Source organism: Myxine glutinosa, chromosome 8, assembly GCF_964187855.1.
Source record: "Myxine glutinosa chromosome 8, kmMyxGlut1.1, whole genome shotgun sequence".
Lineage (NCBI taxonomy): Eukaryota > Metazoa > Chordata > Myxini > Myxiniformes > Myxinidae > Myxine > Myxine glutinosa.
This window is the reverse complement of record NC_136268.1, coordinates 78,652,485-78,673,281: the sequence shown is the minus strand read 5'-3', so window position 1 is coordinate 78,673,281 and position 20,797 is coordinate 78,652,485. Positions and strand designations below refer to the sequence as shown.

The window sequence follows — 20,797 nt, the reverse complement described above, 5'->3', positions numbered from 1 at the left end:
ACGAAGACCTCTGGTTCCACCGGGGTCCACACCCAGGAAGATCTCCCGACCCACCCTTGGTCCACAGAGGTGCGGCCAGGACTCCTCCCCGACTGGAGCTCGCCCAGGCTTCCCCAGGTGAAATCCTTGGAGATCTTCAGCGCTCAATCGATATTCATGTTCATGAGGTCTCTTACATGCTGGTGATCTGGGGAAGACACAACATCATCAGTATCAGGTGGCTCAAACCTATGGCCATAAAACAAAGTATAACGGTCCAAAGGACTCTGATTCGTATAACGGTCCGTATAACGGACTCTGATTCTGCAACTGGACCCGACGGCATCAGCCCACGGGTCCTAAAATCCTGCTCTGCTGCTCTATCTCACCCTCTCTCTGTTCTCTTCACCCTCTCTTTTGCTCAAGGTCAACTGCCATCTGCTTGGAAATCAGCCAACATCACCGCTTTGCACAAAAAAGGTGCAAAAACAGATCCTAGCAACTACAGACCAATCAGCCTTCTCCCAATTATCAGCAAAGTCATGGAATCCATCATTGCTTCTGATATGAAATCTTTCCTCTTCTCCAATGGCTTGATCTCTGATCATCAATTTGGTTTCAGACCAGGTCACTCTACTCTGGACATGCTGCTTCTGCTGTCTCAACAATGGATGGAGGTCCTCAATGCCAAACAGGAAATTAGAGCTGTCTCCCTCGACATATCACGTGCCTTCGACACGGTCTGGCACCCCGCTCTGCTCACCAAACTCTCCTCCTTTGGTATCCATGGAAATCTCCACGCATGGCTGGCGGACTTCCTCTCTAGTCGTCGTCAACGTGTGGCCCTGAATGGGTTTCTCTCATCTCCTCTTCCTGTTCAGGCTGGAGTTCCCCAAGGCAGTGTTCTGGGCCCCGTGCTTTTTCTGGTCTTCATCAATGATCTCTCTGACTCTCTCGAAAATCCTCTCTATCTCTTTGCTGATGACTCCACTCTCTGCCGCTCCATTCCTCTTCCCTCAGATCGGCAGTCTGCTGCCTCCTCACTCTCTGAAGACCTGGACAAAATCACAGACTGGTCAAACAAGTGGAACATGTCTTTCAATCCTGACAAATCTCACACTCTTACTATGTCTCTCCGAAAAGATCGACTGGACAACCCTCCCATCTACTTTCTCAACAATCCTCTCCAAGAAGTTCTGTCGCTCAAGATTTTGGGTCTCACTATCTGCCATGATCTTTCTTGGGAAAACCACATTTCCAAGCTGGCCTCCAAAGCCAGTCGCCGACTGGGCATCCTCCGTCGTGCGAAGTCCTTCCTCGGCACACCTGAGCTCCTCACCACATACAAGGCTTTCATCCGCAGCTCAATGGAATACTGTTCTCCCCTATGGGCCGGTGCTCCTGCCTCACACCTAGCTCGGCTTCACGCTGTTGAAACCAAAGCTTTCAGAATTATTGGAATCTCCCGCGATGAAGCTATCTCTGAGGGCCTTTCACTCACTCACCGCAGGCAGGTAGGTGGTCTTTCTGTCTTCTACCGACTCCTCTCCGGCCTTGCACCCCCAGCTCTCTCTGTGCTCTGTCCCCCAAATATTCCTACAGGTCGCACAAGATCTGCCAGCAACCCTCTGATGGTTAAACTGCCGAAATCTCGGCTCTCCGCTCACCTTCACTCTTTCATTCCTCTTTTCTCCCGCCTCTGGAACAAACTCCCTCACTCCCTTCAATCCCACTCCTCCCTCCAGGTCTTTAAAACAGCTGTTCACCACCATCTCTTATCTTCCCCCATCCAAAACCTTGATCTTTTCTACCCCCGCTAATTCACCCCAGATCCACCTTGTTTGAAATTCCAACTTCTTTCCTGGAAGTCCTGGCAGTGTCCATATGTTTTATACCTCTCCCACTGCCCCCTTCCCACGCCCCCCCCCCCCCCAAAGCCCTCGCCCTCTCTCAGATCTCTCGATGTCTCCATGTCTCTCGGTCCCTGCACTCAAATGTTGTGTTTGTGTCCTTCCCCCTCTCTCCCCATCTTGTCTACCGCTCCCTATGTTATATGTTTTATGTGTCGGTTTGTCTTTCTGTGTGATTAATGTTCGCTCTTTCACGAGCCTCGATCTTGTATACAAAGGAGGGAGAGCAACTTCCTTTGGGTCAAAGTCGAGATCGTCTGAGGCGATGCTGCTTCCATCGCTGCTATTCCTGGACGAATTCGTAAAACAATCAGATTCGGAACTCAGAGTATCTCCACGATTGAGTTCCTCTCCATCCGGGCTTGGGTTTGCAGTTGGGTCCAAATCCCGGACTGGGTCAGTGACGTTTGACTCACTGGGAGCTTGTGAGACATAGAGGTGAGCTCGTGAAACGTAAAGAGGCAAGGCCTGCATTGAGACATAAACATCAGTCGGGGACCCTTGCAAGTGGCCCACATCATCATTGGTAACATCATCAGTAACATTATTCTCAGGTGGCGTAGGCCTGCGGCGTCGGCGGCCAGCAACAGTCATAGCCTTACACATCGAGAAAAAATGCGAGGAATCCCTTAGGAACTCGTTGGCGTCTGCATGCGACATGTTGGGGTCCAGAGTAATCGGCCTCCTGGCAGCCTGAAATGCTCTGAGGTCCGCAACTGTGTAATCAAAATCATTATCGGTAACATCAACAATGGAAGAACAATCTTCGGAAGCGGAGATCTCATTGTCGCGGCCCAGTGACTCGTTCGGGTCGTCGTTCCAGGATCCGCGGTCTGCAGTCATGTCGATGGCCGGTGTGTCATCTGGACCCGCGATCAGCTTATCGATCATCACCATGGCCTTTTCTGTTGTCGTCTTCAGTGTCCATCCTGTGGCAAACTTTCTCACACACGCAAGGACTAAAGCCTTGATTATTACACAACTGACCACGATTCCAAGGACTATTGCCAAGGCGGTCAATACCCACTTTACTATTGTACCTGTCCACCCTTTAAACCAGTCAGTAAGCCACTGGTGGGAGGCTTCTCGATCCATTCGATCCCTTGTTAATATATGAGCACTTTCCCTTAACCTTATAATAGCAGCACTGACCCCCTGTGAAGGATCAGGAATAAAAGTACAACATCTACCCTCAATTATCCCACATACCCCTCCTCGGTCTGCCAGTAGCATATCTAACGCAACCCTATTTTGCATAACCATTGTACGCAGGTGGACAACTGTGTCCAACATTTCGTCATGTGCCGTAGCGGTGGCGTTGGCCACACTTTCTAAGATTAACGCAATTTTGTCAATGCGGTAACTGCTCATGACCGTCCCAGCCCATGGGAAGAAGAAACTAACGGCCTTCTCCCAATCAGCGCCGTGTAAGGTGGTGGTACCGTCGTCGTGCCAATAGGTGCTTCGTTGTGTCCTTATGAGTGCAGGGGTATTATGCAAGTGTTGTCGCATTTCCATTTCTGGGAAAACTGATCCTAAATAGCAAATTCCTCCCCAATTATCAGGTAAATACGGGTAAGCTTTGTTCCCGCATACAAACATGGTCCCGTGTGGAGCCACTAAATGGGTGGTCATGCAAGTGCGAAGGTCTGGGATAGTGTTTGTTCCGTTTTCCCCTTCCCATGCCAACTGGAGGTGTGTGAGGTTATGTAAAGGCGAACTTGTAACATTTACTAACAGCATGTGTTTCCCTTTCCTAGGGTCCGCGAGGAGGGTATCTCTACACACGGATTTACCTACCATTATTTGGCCCTTTCCTTCTAAGCATAGGGCCCCCTTAGCCGGCTTAACCCAAACCGGCGCCGGACGTTCCCCAAAGTGTCGGGACTGGATGGGGGGGGAGTACTGAAAAACTCGTTTACACGCGGTTCCGTCAGAACCTTGGCTTGTCAGGGTTGTACTAAGGCATTTGGTGTCTAGTGGCTTCGAGCACAAATCATTGAGCGATAGGGGTAACACTACCATTGGTATTCCTGCTGTGCTGGTGCGGGGAAGGTGCATACACATCCAACACCGTGTCCTGTTCTGTACTGTGGCCATATGCCGTGCGACCTTCCAGTATGTGTTCTCCTCTGGCTTCCTTCTTACTTCCTGGGCAGGCGGGGTTTTAATGACATAAGCGGCGCAACTAGGTCGTAAGTAGGGTGCAGTTCCATTTGGGATTATCGTGCGAGGGGGCCATATTCCACATTCAAGTATCATTGTTGTATCCGGGCCAATGGGGGTATAATGCAATAAGAGGGTAGTATTCTCGATGCCCTTGCCCCATCGATATCCTGGGGCATATCGACTACTTATGTCCCCAGTGTATCTTCCGTTTTCCACTTTCCTAACCTTAGTCAGGACTAGGCGTGGTCTTGTCATGCGTGCCTGTGGTGTCTTATTGTGTACCACTATGGCTTCCACCCATCTTACAGATAACCACTTAAAGCTTGTTTCCAAGTTACAGCAATTCACCGCTATTTTGTCTCCCCAGCGAGCCGTTATATACTTGACAGGGTAGAGGGGAAATGCTGAATAGTTGTCGGGTCCTGGGTACTTGGGGAGGTCCTTTCTCGATAGCTCAAAGTGCAAGAGCCTATCTTTGGCAGGGGGTTTTCGGCAGCTACCCAGAATTCCCATCATCATGACCGTCATCGCCGCCCTTAGGAGACTGTAGTGCCCTAGACGGTGCATTGTCTTCAGCAGTGTGAGGTGCGGTGTCTTGTGTGGCTTGTGGTGCGGGGATGGACAACTTTCAATGGGTGGCGTGGATCCACGAAGGTTTACCCTCGCAGAAGACTGCCGTTGGTGTGACCAGTAGCACCTGGAATTGTCCCTTCCACCGTGGCTCCAAAGCAGCCTTGCGGGTGAAGTGCTTTACGAGCACCCAGTCGCCGGCTTGGAAGTCGTGGATGGCGTGGCCTATTGGTTCAGGCAGCGCCTCTCATACTCGAGCATGGATGCTGCGTGCCACATTGGACAAGCCTATGCAAAATCTCAAAAGCATGTCATCCATTACTGGCAAAGCAAGGGTGGACATGTCCGTTGGTGCTGAAACGGGCAAGCTCATAGGTCGTCCCATTAATATTTCGTGGGGGGAAAGGCCCGTAGTGCGACCCGGGGTGGAACGGATGCTCATCAACGCAAGCGGGAGAGCCTCTGGCCACCTCAAGCCTGTGTCTGCGCAAAGTTTCGCTAGTTTATTCTTTAAAGTCTTATTCGTTCGTTCCACAAGTCCCGATGACTGTGGGTGGTAAACGCAATGGAAGGACTGTTTAACGCCCAACGCCTTCAGGATGCCCTTGACCACCTGCGCCGTGAAATGACCCCCTTGATCTGACGAAATTATCTGGGGGATGCCAAATCTGCACATAAAATCCCTTACGAGGCGCTTCGCTACTGTCGGGGCATCGGACTTGACGCATGGGTAAGCTTCGACCCATTTGGTGAACATATCTACGATTACCAACACATAGCGAAACGACATGCTTGGTTCCAATTCTGTAAAATCTAACTCGATAGTTGCGAACGGCCCACTAGGCGGGGGCCGTCCCCCGTCATGTGCATGTCTCGGCGGCGCCCCTCTATTGTGTTGCTGGCAGACCACGCACGATCGGCACACTTCGGATACAATCCGTGACAGTCCTGGCGCTGCCCAAGTGTAGTTTATCTGTCCCATCACCCCCCTCTGGCACACATGACCATTCTTATGAGCCATGCGTGCCAGCCAAGGCAATAAAGCCTGGGGTGCTATAGGTTTCTCGTCAAGGGTCCATATTTCTCCTGGCCCGAGGCGTATCGCCCCTCGCTTGAGCCAGTCCTCGTGTTCGGCCGTCGGTGCAGCATTCTGCAAATTTATGATATCGTCCTTAGTTGGTGTGGCGGGTGGTCCCACAGTCGGTATGTCAGCAATCTGTGCGGATGTCTTCTTTGCTCGTGTCACCATCGGCATGTTGCGTTCTATCTGTTGGTTGGCGGCCTTTCCTGCCGCCTCGTCCGCCCTTGCATTGCCCCGGGCAACGTCAGTGTCCGCCCTTTGGTGGCCACGACATTTAATTACCGCGATAGCGCGGGGAAGTAAAATGCTTCGGAGGAGCCCTTCTACCAACGCGCCATTCTTTATTACTGAACCGGCAGATGTGAGAAAACCTCTCATCTTCCAGATGGCCCCTTTATCGTGGACTACGCCGTGAGCGTAGGCCGAATCTGTGTAAATGTTGACGGCAAGGCCTTCCGCCAAGCTGCACGCTCTGGTCAAGGCGCACAGCTCCGCCTGCTGTGCGGAAAATGTAGGTGGAAGACGCCCGCTTTCTACCGTTTCGCTATCCGAGCACACGGCGTACCCGGACAACAGGGACCCGTCCCATGCGCGCCTAGCTGATCCATCGACATAATATGTACAGTCGGGGTATTCTAGGGGATTGTCCTTTAAATCTGATCGCACCGTGGAGACTAGCTGCACAACGTCGGCGCACACATGGGGTTCGCCCTCCTCAGGGGTGGGCATCAGTGAAGCTGGGTTGAGTGTCGTGCAGCGTTCGATCGTGATGTTGGCTGCAGTGATCAGTGCGGATTCGTATTGCATTAATCTAGTGTTAGACAAATGCTGTGTGCTTCGCTGTAACAACAGCGAAGTGACGCAATGCGGTACCCGTAGCGTTACTGGGTGTCCCATAACGATGTCCGCTGTTCTTTCTACTGCGTACCTGGCCTCTGCCACGGCTTGCAGGCACACCGGAAACCCTCGTTCGACCGGGTCTAACCTTTTACTAAAGTAGGCTACCGGCCGCTCCTTATCCCCATGGGTCTGTATCAAAACTGACTGGGCGAAACCTCCCACGGCGTGAGTGTAAAGGGTAAATGGTTTCGCATAATCCGGGAGTCCTAATGACGGTGCCGTGACCAACGCCTTTTTCAGCCCGTCAAAACATCGCCTCAATTCATCTGTCCATACCAATTCGTCCGGGGCGTTTGATTTGGTCGCCTCGTACAGTGGCTTAGCCAGCAGCGCAAAATCAAGTATCCAAGTGCGGCAATATCCCGTCATACCTAGGAAGCGCAGCATTTGCCGTTGCGAGCGAGGGCGAGGCAGCTCCATGATAGCGGTTCACCCGTCCAGCATCCAATTCTCGTTTTCCGTGTGAAATGGCGTGTCCCAAGTAAGTTACAACCTTCCGCACAAACTGAAGTTTTGGTCTGCCTACTTTGTGGCCTTTGGCCGCCAAGGCCTTTAATAGGGCCATGGAATCCATTTCGCACGCCTCCTTCGAAGGGGAGCAAATCAACAAATCGTCAACGTATTGCAACAACACTGACCCTCCCTTTAATTCCACATCCGCCAGGTCGCGGTGCAGCGCCCGAGAAAACAGAGTGGGGCTATCTGAAAACCCCTGAGGTAGTACTGTCCAAGTATACTGGCGCCCCCTATGGGTAAAAGCGAACAAGTATTGTGACTCAGCCGCGATGGGCACAGAGAAAAACGCAGAACAAAGGTCGATAACTGTGAAGTATGTTGCGTCCGGCGGGATTGACATCATGAGGGTTTCTCCATTTGGAACTAGTGGGTGTATGCCCTGTATCACCTTGTTCACCTCCCTTAAATCCTGTACAAACCTCCATTTGTCCTTCGACGGCTTTTTTACTGGCAAAATTGGTGTATTACATGGGCTGTTAGTTTCCACGATAATTTTCTGTTCCACTAGGGATTGAATGACTGGTGCTATGCCTATGTCGGCCTCAGGTCGTAGCTTATACTGTTTTACGTTTGGCAAACGCATCCCCGGCTGCACTGCTATCACTAGAGGTTTGGCGTCTCGCATCCGTCCAACCTCATCGTCGCTCTTAGGCCATAAATTGTCTGGCACCTCCGCTAGGAGGTAATCTGACTCACCCGGGTCCGTCAGCACTGCCCTCATGGCATTGGTGCCCTTAGGAGGCAACTCTGCTACTTCGAACACTCCATCCCTCCGTTGTGTCTTGAAGTCAATTGAGAACCCTTCACCATTTTGGAGCCGTTTCAAAGTCCAGCGGCCCCTCTTACACCGATAACCTTGTAAGGGAACTTCTCGTAACCGCCCCACCATCCAACCTACACTTTCCGGCGGCCACCCCTTGGCAGTAGTGAGGGTAACATGGGCGGCCGCTCCTTCGGGGTATTGGGTCAACGCACGCTGACTCGAGGTTAGGACTGCCTCGATTCCTATTCCCTCACAGCCGATCCATATCCGTGATAAGTGTAGAGGCGAGCGCTCGCCCAGCTTTTCCTTAACCTTCTCTCGATAATTCTCGTCCGCGCCCGTTGCATCATAATACGCAGTGCAATGGGGTGGATTGTCCTTTAAGTTTTTTTATCGAAATTTGGTGCAGTTGTAGCCAATCTCGCAGAACTGAACTGTCCAAACACACATTATCTATGATATGCATCCAAGTAGCCAGAGCCCCTTCATCCAAGCGCCACCAATACACGGTGGGGCCGGGCCGAGACAATGCCATCATCAACAGGTCGCGTTTTGATTCCGCGACGTCTACGAAAACTCCCTCCTCTGTACATGAGATTTGACAGCCCAATCGGCACAACAAGTCCCGTCCCAACAAATTTGTCGGGGCGGTAGTAGTCATCAAGAACGCATGTTTAGCCTCCAGCGGGCCGCATGTTACTCGCACTTCCTCCGAAATAGGAAGCGCTTGGGGTAAGCCCGAAACACCCAGTATTTGAACGTTCCTCGCCGTGGGGCGCAAAGAGGGCAATTGCCCCTTGTTAATTGTGCTGCGAGTCGCACCCGTATCGACGAGAAATTCTAATTGTCTTGCCTCCACGTCCAACGTCAAGGTCGGTTCCTCTGCCGGTGTCATGGTCAAGAGAGGACACTCCTTGGGCGACCCGCCAGCGTCCCGTCAATAGGCCCCTCTATTGTATTGGGGCGGAAACCCCTTACGAGCACTTGGGCAATCACGTCTCCAGTGTCCCATTTGCTTGCAATAAAAGCACGGTTCCCGCGGAACCGGTGGTGCGGAGGGCATAGGTCGTCCCTCTACGGCGCCCCTTCTGCCCAGCCGGCGTTCTGGCGGCCCCCACTGTGACTGGTTTACTGGTTGCCATTGCGGCGGACCCCGAGGCGGGGCCCAGTTCCCCCTTGGTCCATTCTGCATTCCACTATTGGGGGGTGGTCCAGGGGTTTGGAGAAGGGGTCTTGGTGGGTACCAATTTTGGGGAGGGGGCCCTTGCACGGTCCAAGTTTGAGGGTTTTGAGGAGGAGGAGGAAGAGGGGGTGGTATTGTCCATTGTTGTTTTATTTCGTCCATATTAATTAGTCCAAAGTCCTCAGCAGTACAACCTTCGCAGTCGTTACCTTCGTGGTGGATCCACTCTCCGTTGGGGAATTGGCCCTTATAGAAAGGCAAACCGCTCCTCCCGTGGTCCTCATAACCCCGGACAGGCCCCCACTTCTGGCACTGTTCGCGTATGTAGTTCTGACTCTGATCCCCCTTTTTATTTTGATTAAATTGAGCCCGCTTCTCCTGGACAAACATTTGCAATATTTCCTCCTTAATATCCTTCTTCTCCTCTAAGGAGGAGCCCGGGCATTGTTCCAGCTTGTCGCATAATTCGTTGGTTGTCATTCCCTTCCAGCCGAAGAGGACGGACTGTTCCTGTTTCTTTAATATCAGCCGAAGCCCCTCGATTAGATATTGATTTACCAATGGTTGGGGTAGCCCTCCCAGCTGCATCGGACCCAGTCCTCCCCAGCGCGCGATGGCCTTTTCCAACCTTTCTCGGTAATCTCCAATTGATTCTCCTGGTTTTTGTTTTATGGCCCCGATGTTTCCCCAATCCGGACCCCCTGCTGGCAACAGCGCCAGCTCGATGGCATCCAGCAGCCGGACCTTCAGTGCCTCCCATTGCGCTAGTGTTATCTGGCCCGCTCCTGCTGCCCTTGGATTGACCATCGGCCAGTGTGCTCTTTGTCTAGCCCTTTCCCATACTTTGGGTGGGAGCACGGATACTCCCATATGAGTTATGTCTCGATAGTCGCACTCGCCAGCTAAAAACCAATTCGACATGGTTGGCACTATCTGCCGTGGATCCTCAATAAGCAAATGTTGAATCCTTTCCCGCATTACCGTTAAAGAGGATTCTTTCCATGGTACCCTTTCTCGAACCCCCTGACCTTGAGCATTAACTCCAATAATTTGTACGGGGCACAATGTTTTCCTTCCCATTATTTCCTGACATTCCAATGGGGTAGTTTGTGAGGTCTCTTTCCCATTACAGCCTACCAGTGAGGGGTATAACCCATCCTGTCCTATCGGTGGCGGGAACCCTGCGATGTCGGTCCCGTCATCTATCCCGTTAGCCCCGAGTTGTGCAAACGGACTTCCCTGGCTCGGGTGGTTCTGGGGTATCTGGGGCGCGAGGGTAGCGGGGTTGCAGGGAGGTGGTGGCGGGAGCGCAGAAAGGATAGGTGGTGCCTGAAACCCCGGGACAGGGCTTAGGTCTGGGGCTGGGGAGGGTAGATTGGTCACTACTTCCCCTACCGCGGGGTCTGGGTTTTCAACGAGCGACATCAGTCGCGCGTTGGCCTGCCTCTCTAATTCTTTAATCGCTTCATCCTGCATTTTATTTGCCTGTTTCCTCAGACCCTTGAGTTTTGTTACCTCACCGGCCAAGTTGGCCTGTTTCGACTTTGCGTGTCGCTTCATCGCTTCTTCCTTCCACCAACCAAAGACTTTCCAATAGTCAGGCGGGAAGTGTTTCGTGGCCTGTTCTAACTTTTCTAATGCCTCATACAACACGTCCAATTTTTCCAGCGCAAAAGACCCTCCTTCGGGCCACGGTTCACCTAAATCCTTAGTCAGCGCAACCCAGTCAGCGCAATTCCCTGGTCTCGCAGCATCATAGCCATACCTCCGAAACATGAAAAATGCTGGGGTATTTCTAAGCGGTTCACCTGCCTTTACAGTCTTATTACCCATCCTGTTCCCCATCCTAGGAAAATTTAGTTTACCGACGTAGCCTTGTACCCATGAGGTTCGCCCGCCTCGCGTGGTACGGCCTTCTACCTAACTCTTGAGAGACTCGTAGCCTTGTACCCGTGAGGTTCGCCCACCTCGCGTGGTACGGCCTTCTATGTACTCTCCTGAGAGGCTCGTCCGCCTACACAGCCGTCTATCCTACCCTTACTGTACTCTCCTGGCGTCCTACGCCCGTGTAATACTTCTAACCTTACTTGTAATTCCAACGTCTCCCGGGTAGGCCTCAGATCGGGACGCTGCCCTTATCCTTACCCTCACAACCCAGAGATCTATTACTCCTTACCCTCAGGCGCCCAACGTGGGGCACTTTCCCTTACGTAACGTTACCCTGACGAGTCCATAAACAGTCAGTTGCTCCGGGACCCAAGCGGTCCGTATTTAAATTTAGGTTCGTGGATCAGGTTTGAGCAGGGAACGGAACAAACGGCACCCGAGCAAGAGAGTGGGTTACAATTTGGACTGACCCCCAGGCTAAAAAGGAAAAACAAAAGAAAACCACAGCTCACCTGACCCGGATCAATTGCCAGCTGGTCTCACCACTCACTTGCCTGGGACCGCGTCCCGGACTGCACAGACTGATCCCACCGCTGCCACCACTTGTCGGATTGGGACTTAGAACTTGGGACTCAGAAGACTCAGAGAAAGGAGCAACGGATATATTTATTAGAACTCGATACACAAGCTTGCGGAGAAGCAGGAAGTCGCAGGAAGCTCACATGAAATGACCAACACTACAACAAGATGCTCTGAAATAATTCGATTAAAACTTGCTTTATATAAGGAATATCGGGTGTGGTTTTAGCTCACAAGATACAGAGACAGAATGGGCTCATTGGCCCTCCCACCATAGTCCCATCCTGTTGTTCAGTTAGTTAGAGGAAGCTCATCCAAGGCCACTCATAGGTTAGCTCAGATAAGGAGATGGTCAGCCATATGTGGCAACATGTTTACAACTTTCTGTATAGAGACCTTGGTTGGGAAAGTACAAAAGGAGGGGACACTCATAAATGTGTCAGCCCACAGGATATTGGCAAAGTTATGAGGGAGGCAGAGAGATAGCAGCTGCAACCAAGGCTAGGAAGGGGAACAAGAGATTGTGCCCACACAGGCCAAGAGCTCACAAGCACAGAACTCCTTATTAGGATATTACACATCCTCAATGCACAAGAAAGGACTAAGTATTATAAAAGAGTACAGCAATCAGTCAAAACAAAACATATAATTGGTTATACTTGGTAATTGGTAAAGCAGCAAGAATTAACAAAGGGGGAGGGGCATAATAGCTCCCTACATATATATATATATATATATATATATATATATGTACAGTGCATTCGGAAAGTATTCAGACCCCTTCACTTTTTCACATTTTGTTATTTGCAGCCTTATGCTGAAATCATTTAAATTCATTTTTTCCCTCATCAATCTACATTCAATATCCCATAATGACGAAGAGAAAACAGGATTTTAGAAAGTTTTGCAAATTTATTAAAAATAAAAAACTGAAATATCACATTTACATAAGTATTCAGACCCTTATAGTCAACTTATAGTCCCTATGACACTTGAAATTTAGCTCGGGTGCCTCCCATTTCTCTTGATCATCTTTGAGTTGTTTCTACACCTTTATTGGAGTCCATCTGTGGTAAATTCAATTGATTGGACATGATTTGGAAAGGCACACACCTGTCTATATAAGGTCTGACAGCTGACAATGCATATCAGAGCAAAAACCAAGCCATGAGGTCGAAGGAACTGCCTGCAGAGCTTAGAGACAGGATTGTGTCGAGGCACTGATCTGTGGAAGCCCACAAAAAAATCTCTGCTGCATTGAAGGTTCTCAAGAGCACAGTGGCCTCCATAATTATTAAATGGAAGAAGTTTGGAACAACCAGGACTCTTCCTCGAGCTGGCCGCCCGGCCAAACTGAGCAATCGGGGGAGAAGGGCCATGGTAAGAGAGGTGACCAAGAACCCGATGGTCACTCTGGCTTTGCTCCAGAGATCCTGTGTAGAGATGGGAGAAACTTCCAGAAGGACAACCATCACTGCAGCACTCCACCGATCTGGGCTTTATGGCAGAGTGGCCAGACCGGAGCCTCTCCTCGGTGAAAGACACATGAAAGCCCACAGAATCTTCTTTCTCACAGTCTGAGAGTCCTTTAGGTGCTTTTTTGCAAACTCCAAGCGGGCTTGAGTTGAGTGACAACTTGTGAAAGACAAGTTGAGTGAAAACCTTGAGTGACAGAACTTCTTGGAGAGGAGTGTTGAGAAAGTAGATGAGAGGGTTGTCCAGTTGGTCTTTTCGGAGAGGCATAGTGAGAGTGTGAGATTTGTCAGGATTGATAACTTTGTGTCACTAATTGGCACCAATAATTGTCAATAGGTGGTGCCATTTTGGGAATCAATATTACCCACAAGGCAGCTTGTTCCATTTATTGTTTTCTGAATATTATGCGAGCTATGTGGATGCTGATTTATATCCCCAACCATCGATGCCAATCGGGTATATATTGTGTTTATGTGATTTTTTATCTCCATAAACATTTGCCTGCATTACAGTATCATTTTCATTTCAGTTTACAGCTTATGGAGGATATTTCCTTTGATCCTAATTCCGGAATCTTGTCATCGTTGTTGCAACAGCCAAGAAACCATCAAATATACTATAGCAATATTAATTTGATCTGACATCATCAAAGAATATGAAAGAATTGTCTATATATTTGCCTAGCTGAACTTGTGCTGCATTGTCCAGTCCAGATAAATTTCCATGCCAATGGATTCAAGTTGACCTTGACAAAGGAGGCAAAAGAAGATTCACTTCCAACTGAAAATTGTCCTGCAGAACAGCAAGGGCAACGGCTGGCGCGTTGTTGAATATGATGGTGAGCAGTATGCTGGCGAAATAAAGGATGTTCAGGGCCAGAACTTTGAAGTGTCTGTAATGGTTTGTGCTGACCACTATCCGAAGGGGCCCACTTAGGAGGACAACATCTACTACACCAGAGATAAGATGCTGAAGATGTTGGTTTCCCCGATCCTAGTTAATGCGAGAGAGCATTATAAAATCCCTAATTTCGAATTATTTGGTGTTTGTGATTTGAACTCTCCTACAGATCATTCCCACATCTAAAAACATTCCGTGCCACGGGCTTGTTCGACAGAACTGTCCAGGTCCATACACCAACAACAACAACTGTACTAGCATCCAGATACATTCTAGTCAACACAATAACACGTATTTATCGTTCTACGCTTAAATTTGAATGTTGGAACATGTATAAACACATCCTTGGGGTGATAACAAAACGCACTCTACACATGTACCGTAAAAAATGGGGGGAATAGGGACAGCAAGGTGAATAGGGACACAAACTGAAAAAAAAGTTTTAGCAACTTTTTTCGTTGAAAATTGATAACCAAACTGATTTGTTGATATTTGGGTTGAAAGTGTTCTCTTGTTTTTTTAAAAAGCAACTTATAGTCCCTATTAACCCCATATATGGGTTAAATAGGAATAAATAGGATTTTATGGCTGTCCCTATTCACCCCGTTTTACGGGTGAATAGGGACAGTCACTAATACAAAAAAATAATAATCAAGAAACAATCCTGAGATTCCAACTTATTGCTAAATTGATAGCTCAGATGGATGCACATAATATGCACCCATAATATAAACCACGGTGCCAAAGAAAAAAAATATGGGATAAAAAGTTTCTCCAAACTGTCCCTATTTCTTGATTGTTATCTTTTTGTATTAGTGACTGTCCCTATTCACCCGTAAAACGGGGTGAATAGGGACAGCCATAAAAATGCTATGTATTCCTATTTAACCCATATATGGGGTTAATAGGGACTATAAGTTGCTTTTTTTTAAAACAAGAGAACACTTTCAACCCAAATATCAACAAATCAGTTTGGTTATCAATTTTCAGCGAAAAAAGTTTCCGAACTTTTTTTCAGTTTGTGTCCCTATTCACCTTGCTGTCCCGATTCACCTTGCTGTCCCTATTCACCTTGCTGTCCCTATTCACCTTGCTGTCCCTATTCACCCAATTTTACGGTATTCATACCAGGAGCTCTGCAATTTGTGACGATGAAGTCCATTTATTGAGCCAGTTAGAGTTTAAGTATGTTACTCGTATTTTCTTTATTTGCCAACATGTCATTGATTGCACATGTACTGCATATAGTGATTAGTTTTGTTTGAATGGATTTCATTTTTAATTCAAACTGATAAATTTTCTCACTATTTAATACAATGTTCCAATTTTCTGTGAAATTCAAATGGTTAAATGTTTCGTCAAACTTTAAAAATCCAATCGAAATCGGAACTAGGGGCTAATGTTCAATCTACGATTTCAGCATGGAAAAACAATAAAATCAGTTACCGTAACATCAGTTACCAAGTATTTGTTGGATGTTGTTCCTAATTATAAATAAGTTTCATATTCATTATATACATGTGTTCTATTTTACATGACCTCCATTTAATTGACTGAAACTTTTACATGACCTCCATTTAAGATCCAAGTACATGTTTGAGGACAATATTAATTCAAACAATACTGAAATTTTGTCATGTTTATTTCAGGTAATTTCAGTTACCAATGAATGATTAACTGTCCTGTGCGGACAGTATTAGGTACAAACCAATTTTTATGTCATCAAGTAGGGCTAGGTTCAAGTATCCAACAACCAAAATATCATGAACTTGCGAGGTACCCGTGCTATGCACAAACAAACAATGTGGAAACGGTGAATGCTAAACAATGAACCAATAAATTCCACATTCTTGGGCCATCTTCAGTCGAATGTCAGACATGGACAGCCGGTTCGTGAAGGACTTGGACAAAAAACGTACCTAGTCTGAATGTTTCTATCTCCAGTCAATGGCGAATCTGCGTATGGCGAATCCACGAATGTCACGGTTAGAAAGTAGAAACCCGCACGTCATTTCCTCATTCATATTTAAATTCAATATCTCTCTTTTCATTCCAAACAGCATAACTCCAATCACAAATTAAATAGCATTAATATAAAAAATAAACTTTTAGGACCACTCATGACATAAACAAATATTTAAATCCATGCTGACGTTTCTATAACAAAATACTGTGTTAAATGACGTTTGTAATGAGATATCAAACCAGCTCATTATCATCATGTGTTCACTTCTGGATTCGGGGCACGTTCGTATCAAGTTAATTTCAAAACATAATTTTATTGAGGAATTTATGAAAATTACCTACCGTACAACATCCACTGGGACCCCAAAACGTTCCATAGGAGGTTTGGCAGGGCTAGCCCCAAAACTGAGGTAGTAGTTTGGGGACGGACAGACAGACTGACAGACACTCCTGTTTTATAATATCGATTTATTATAATACATGTCTGACAGCTCTGCATATCAGTTTCTGAACCTTAGGTACTGAAAATGTAATGTCAGTTACCGTGGAATTGCCGGGGGGAGAGGAGAAGGGGGGAGGGGTCTTTTGCGTTCCCCGACACACCTTGTATCAACCCAGCTGGATTGCTCCCACCCAATGATCTGGCCTGATGGTCGTTATATCGCTCCCCTCACGCTCCCTCCAGGTTTCACTTTTCCAAATAGATACTCAAACCTATTTCCATGTCTGATCTCCTTCCCCTCGAACCTGATATTAATTCCTTTTCTCTTCTGCCCATCCCACATCACCTCAGACGTATCCATACTCATCTTCAGCCCATGCTTCCGAAATGCCTCCTTCAACCCCCCCCCCCCCCCAGTATTTCCTGCATCTCCTGCCTACTATCCACCACAGCAGCCAACAGGTTGTCCGCATGCATCATCCTCCCCAGAATACCTCTCATGTTTACCTTCCTGCTTACCAGCTCCATCACCCTGATAAACAGGAGTAGGCTGAGAGCACTTCCCTGCCTCAAACCAATATTCACATTCAACGCCTCTGATATAACAGGACCAACCAAAACTCTTACCATCTTTCCCTTGTACATCCCTTCCACCAACCTAACTTATGCTTCCGACACTCACATCCATCTCAGTGTCACCATCACCATCTATCTCAGGACAGTGTCATAGGCCTTCTCCAGATCCACAAATCCCAATGCCATTTCACCTTGCACCTCCAAACTCTTCTGCACAAGCTGTCTCAGCATGAACATCCCCCCCACCCCCTTCCCACGCCTCCTCCCCCCAAGCCCTCTCCCTTCCACACATCTCCCTGCTCTCAAATGTTGTGTTTGTGTGCTTCCCCTTCTCTCCCCATCTTGTTTTCCGCTCCCTCTTTTTATATATTTTGTTTGTCTGGTTGATTTGTTTGTGAAGTAAATGTTAGCTCTTTCACGAGCCTCGATTCAGTATACAAAAAAAAATCAAAAAAAAAATCCGTGTACCCTACCCTTTCGAAACCCCTGCTTCTCTTCTCTGATCTCCATCTCCATGCTCTTCCTTATCCACATGTCGAGAATACTATCCAGCACTGTCATGACATGACTAAGTGTAATGTCCATGTACTTCTATAGATCTTGAACATCCCCCTTCTCCTTCCATATCGCCACAATTAACCTTGTCGTCCTGTCCTCCATAATCGAACCGTCTCTCACACTACTTTGACATCTCCTGCTGCAATTATCATCTCTGTTCACTCCGCATAAATGCCTGGCACTCTTCCCTTCTTCATTATTTTCAAAACTGTCTGCACCTTCTCCTCCGTGATCTCCGCTTTCCCCTCCACATAACTCGGAAGCTCCAGCTCGTCGTTGCTTCCTTCCCCGTTGACCAGCTCCTTGAAATGTCCTTCCCACACCTTCAATACTGCGTCCCTCTCTGTCAATAGCCTCCCGCCATCATCCTTAATCCCCTTTCATGTACTTGCTATCTTAATCCCTGTCATGAGCCAATTTATCGATCATCTTCCTCCCACCATCCTCTTCCAACTTGTTCTACACGTCCTCTTCCATATCATTCTTCACCTTATCCACAGCTCTCCTTGATGCTTTCTTCTTCTGCCAGTACAGGTGCAACAACCCTGCATACGGCTGTCTCCCTATATGCTTGATCTTCTCTATCCTCTTTCAAACCTCTTTCTTTTCACCAACTGCCTTCGATTCTTCCTCCATTCACCATACCTGGTTTATATCCCCCGATGATGGACCCTTTTCTGACGTCTTTCTGCACAAAACTTCTGCCATTCCCCAAAATGCCTCTCTGTACTTCTTCCACTCCTCCAAATTTTCGCTTCTTCACTAAGTTGCTCATACGTGGCCCTCAACCTCTCCTTGTACTCTATGACTATGTTACCCCTACACTTCCCCCACTTGTATGATATAATCTTCTAAGCCCTGCTCTGAACTTCATTTTTCTTCATCCATACCAAAAAACAGCTGGGTGATAACATGCTTTCCCGCCACTGCATTAGAATCTTTAGCCATCCTCAACTGTCGTTTCCATACCACCACCAAATCCAGTTCTGTTCTATGATCCTCAACTGTCGCTTCCATACCACCACCAAATCCAGTTCTGTTCTATGATCCTCAACTGTCGCTTCCATACCACCACCAAATCCAGTTCTGTTCTATGATCCTCAACTGTCGTTTCCATACCACCACCAATCCAGTTCTGTTCTATGATCCTCAACTGTCGCTTCCATACCACCACCAAATCCAGTTCTGTTCTGTGCTGTCCACTCCTATAGGCTATAGATAATCTTGTGGCTTTCCCGCTTTTGAAAGAATGAACTCGCATACTCTGCGTGGAAGACACCATGCGATCTCTAAAGTATACCATCCAAAAGTATTATTGGTACACCACACGGGTCCTTCAGGTTAACGTCTTTCTGATGGATGGTGCACGCACACGTTGATGGATCGCCCTACAATCGGTATGCTTCTGGAAAATACAGTAATACATGTGAACACCGTGACTGCTTATGAGACGATGAAAAACGAGTGTGCATGATGCTTTGAGTTCCGGAACGTCCCTGATTGAGCCGAATGTTCTCGTTGGGAAGCCATCCACGCAGAGGACGCGTCGTCGTCACAGATTCGGTCCATCTGACCCGAGTTTCGCTTTCGCTGTTCAAGAGGACTCACTGCGGAGGAACCCGCTGAGACCTTGGTAACGATCGCTACGCAGCTCAACATCAGGACCACGCTCAAGCTAAAACGTCTTAGTGCTCGTTAGGATTAGGGTTAGATAACCTAACCGAGGTTATGTTAGGGTTAGGGTTCGGGTTAGGGTTATATAACCTAACCGAGGTTATGTTAGGGTTAGAGTTAGGATTAAGGTTAAATAACCTAACCGAGGTTATGTTAGGGTTAGGGTTAGTGTTAGGGTTAGTGTTAGGGTTAGATAACCTAACCGAGGTTATGTTAGGGTTAGATAACCTACCCGATGTTATGTTAGGGTTAGTGTTAGGGTTAGATAATCTAACCGAGGTTATGTTAGGGTTGGGGTTAGATAACCTACCCGAGGCTATGTTCGGGTTAGATAACCCAACCGAGGTTATGTTATGGTTAGGGTTAGATAACCTACCCGAGGCTATGTTAGGGTTAGGTTTAGTGTTAGGGTTAGGGTTAGATAACCTAACCGAGGCTATGTTAGGGTTATGGTTAGGGTTAGTGTTAGGGTTAGGGTTAGATAACCTACCCGAGGCTATGTTAGGGTTAGGTTTAGTGTTAGGGTTAGGGTTAGGGTTAGATAACCTAACCGAGGTTATGTTAGGGTTATGGTTAGATGACCTACCCGAGGCTATGTTAGGGTTATGGTTAGGGTTAGTGTTAGGGTTAGGGTTAGATAACCTACCCGAGGCTATGTTAGGGTTAGTGTTAGGGTTAGGGTTAGATAACCTACCCGAGGCTATGTTAGGGTTAGGGTTAGTGTTAGGGTTAGGGTTAGGGTTAGGGTTAGATAACCTACCCGAGGCTATGTTAGGGTTAGGGTTATGGTTAGGCTCGTGCTGTTTGACTGAGAGAAATGGATTGAGTGTTGAATGATTAATGCATTTCCAGATTAAAAGATGAATAGAAACTGCGGAGTGGCTGCGACGCGGAGAATAAATCGGATGGAAAAGGACGTATGTTCTCGCAAACACGCACGAACATCGACACGGAAGGTTTAAATACATTCAAATGAAATGTCAAACTGTCACGTTTTGATACACGGCGCCGGCCTGTCTTCTTTCATTTGAAGCCCGGTGGAGAGGATCACAGATTGGGGAAGAGAGTGAGCGCTGCGGTGCGGGCCGGTGTACACGTGAACCAACTATGGAGGAAAGGAAATTAACCCTGGACAGGCGCAACATAAAATGATTGATTGAGGTTGGAAAAGTAGACGAGGGAATTCTAACCTGCAAACGCTCTCGTTTGTTCCTGTAAAGGAGCTCCGGTCAGAGCCCCCGAGATGTTTCTCGTTGTAAAGAAAACCGCAAATCCAGCCTTGACGCACGAGGCAGATGGGGGTGCGGGACCAGCACGTTGGGGTTAAACTGGGCGTGGTCGCGTGGTGAAAGGGTGTGGTCCGATCCGAGTCAGGATTGATGAAAAGCTTCTGCACTCACCTTCCTCGAGGTGCACTGTGCACATGCAAAGGATATATCGGGTTGGCAGGATGGCCTCGGCTGGAGAGGTACGCATACTCACCTCTAAGCTGTCTAGCCTTGGTTTGAATGGCGACTGAGATATTAACTGGCATCCCAGTGTTTCACAGGCAGGGTTCCCCTTGGATGGACGTTAATTGGCATACAATCGCCGACATTAATTGGTGGGGACGTTAAAAATCCCACTGGATCCTTTAGGAAGAGCAGCTGAGCTATTGCCAGAATCATGA

The 20,797-nt window shown here is 48.0% G+C and overlaps 1 long non-coding RNA gene across 1 annotated transcript in view; it reads right to left on the bottom strand.

Moving 5' to 3' along the window:
* LOC144893160 (uncharacterized) overlaps positions 1 to 20,441 on the bottom strand; it is a 61,621-nt gene extending 41,180 nt beyond the window's left edge. The window contains exon 1 of the long non-coding RNA XR_013624220.1: positions 20,319 to 20,441. This is a non-coding gene — a long non-coding RNA (uncharacterized LOC144893160). The remainder of the gene's footprint in view (positions 1 to 20,318) is intronic.
* Between the last annotated feature and the right edge of the window lie 356 nt (positions 20,442 to 20,797).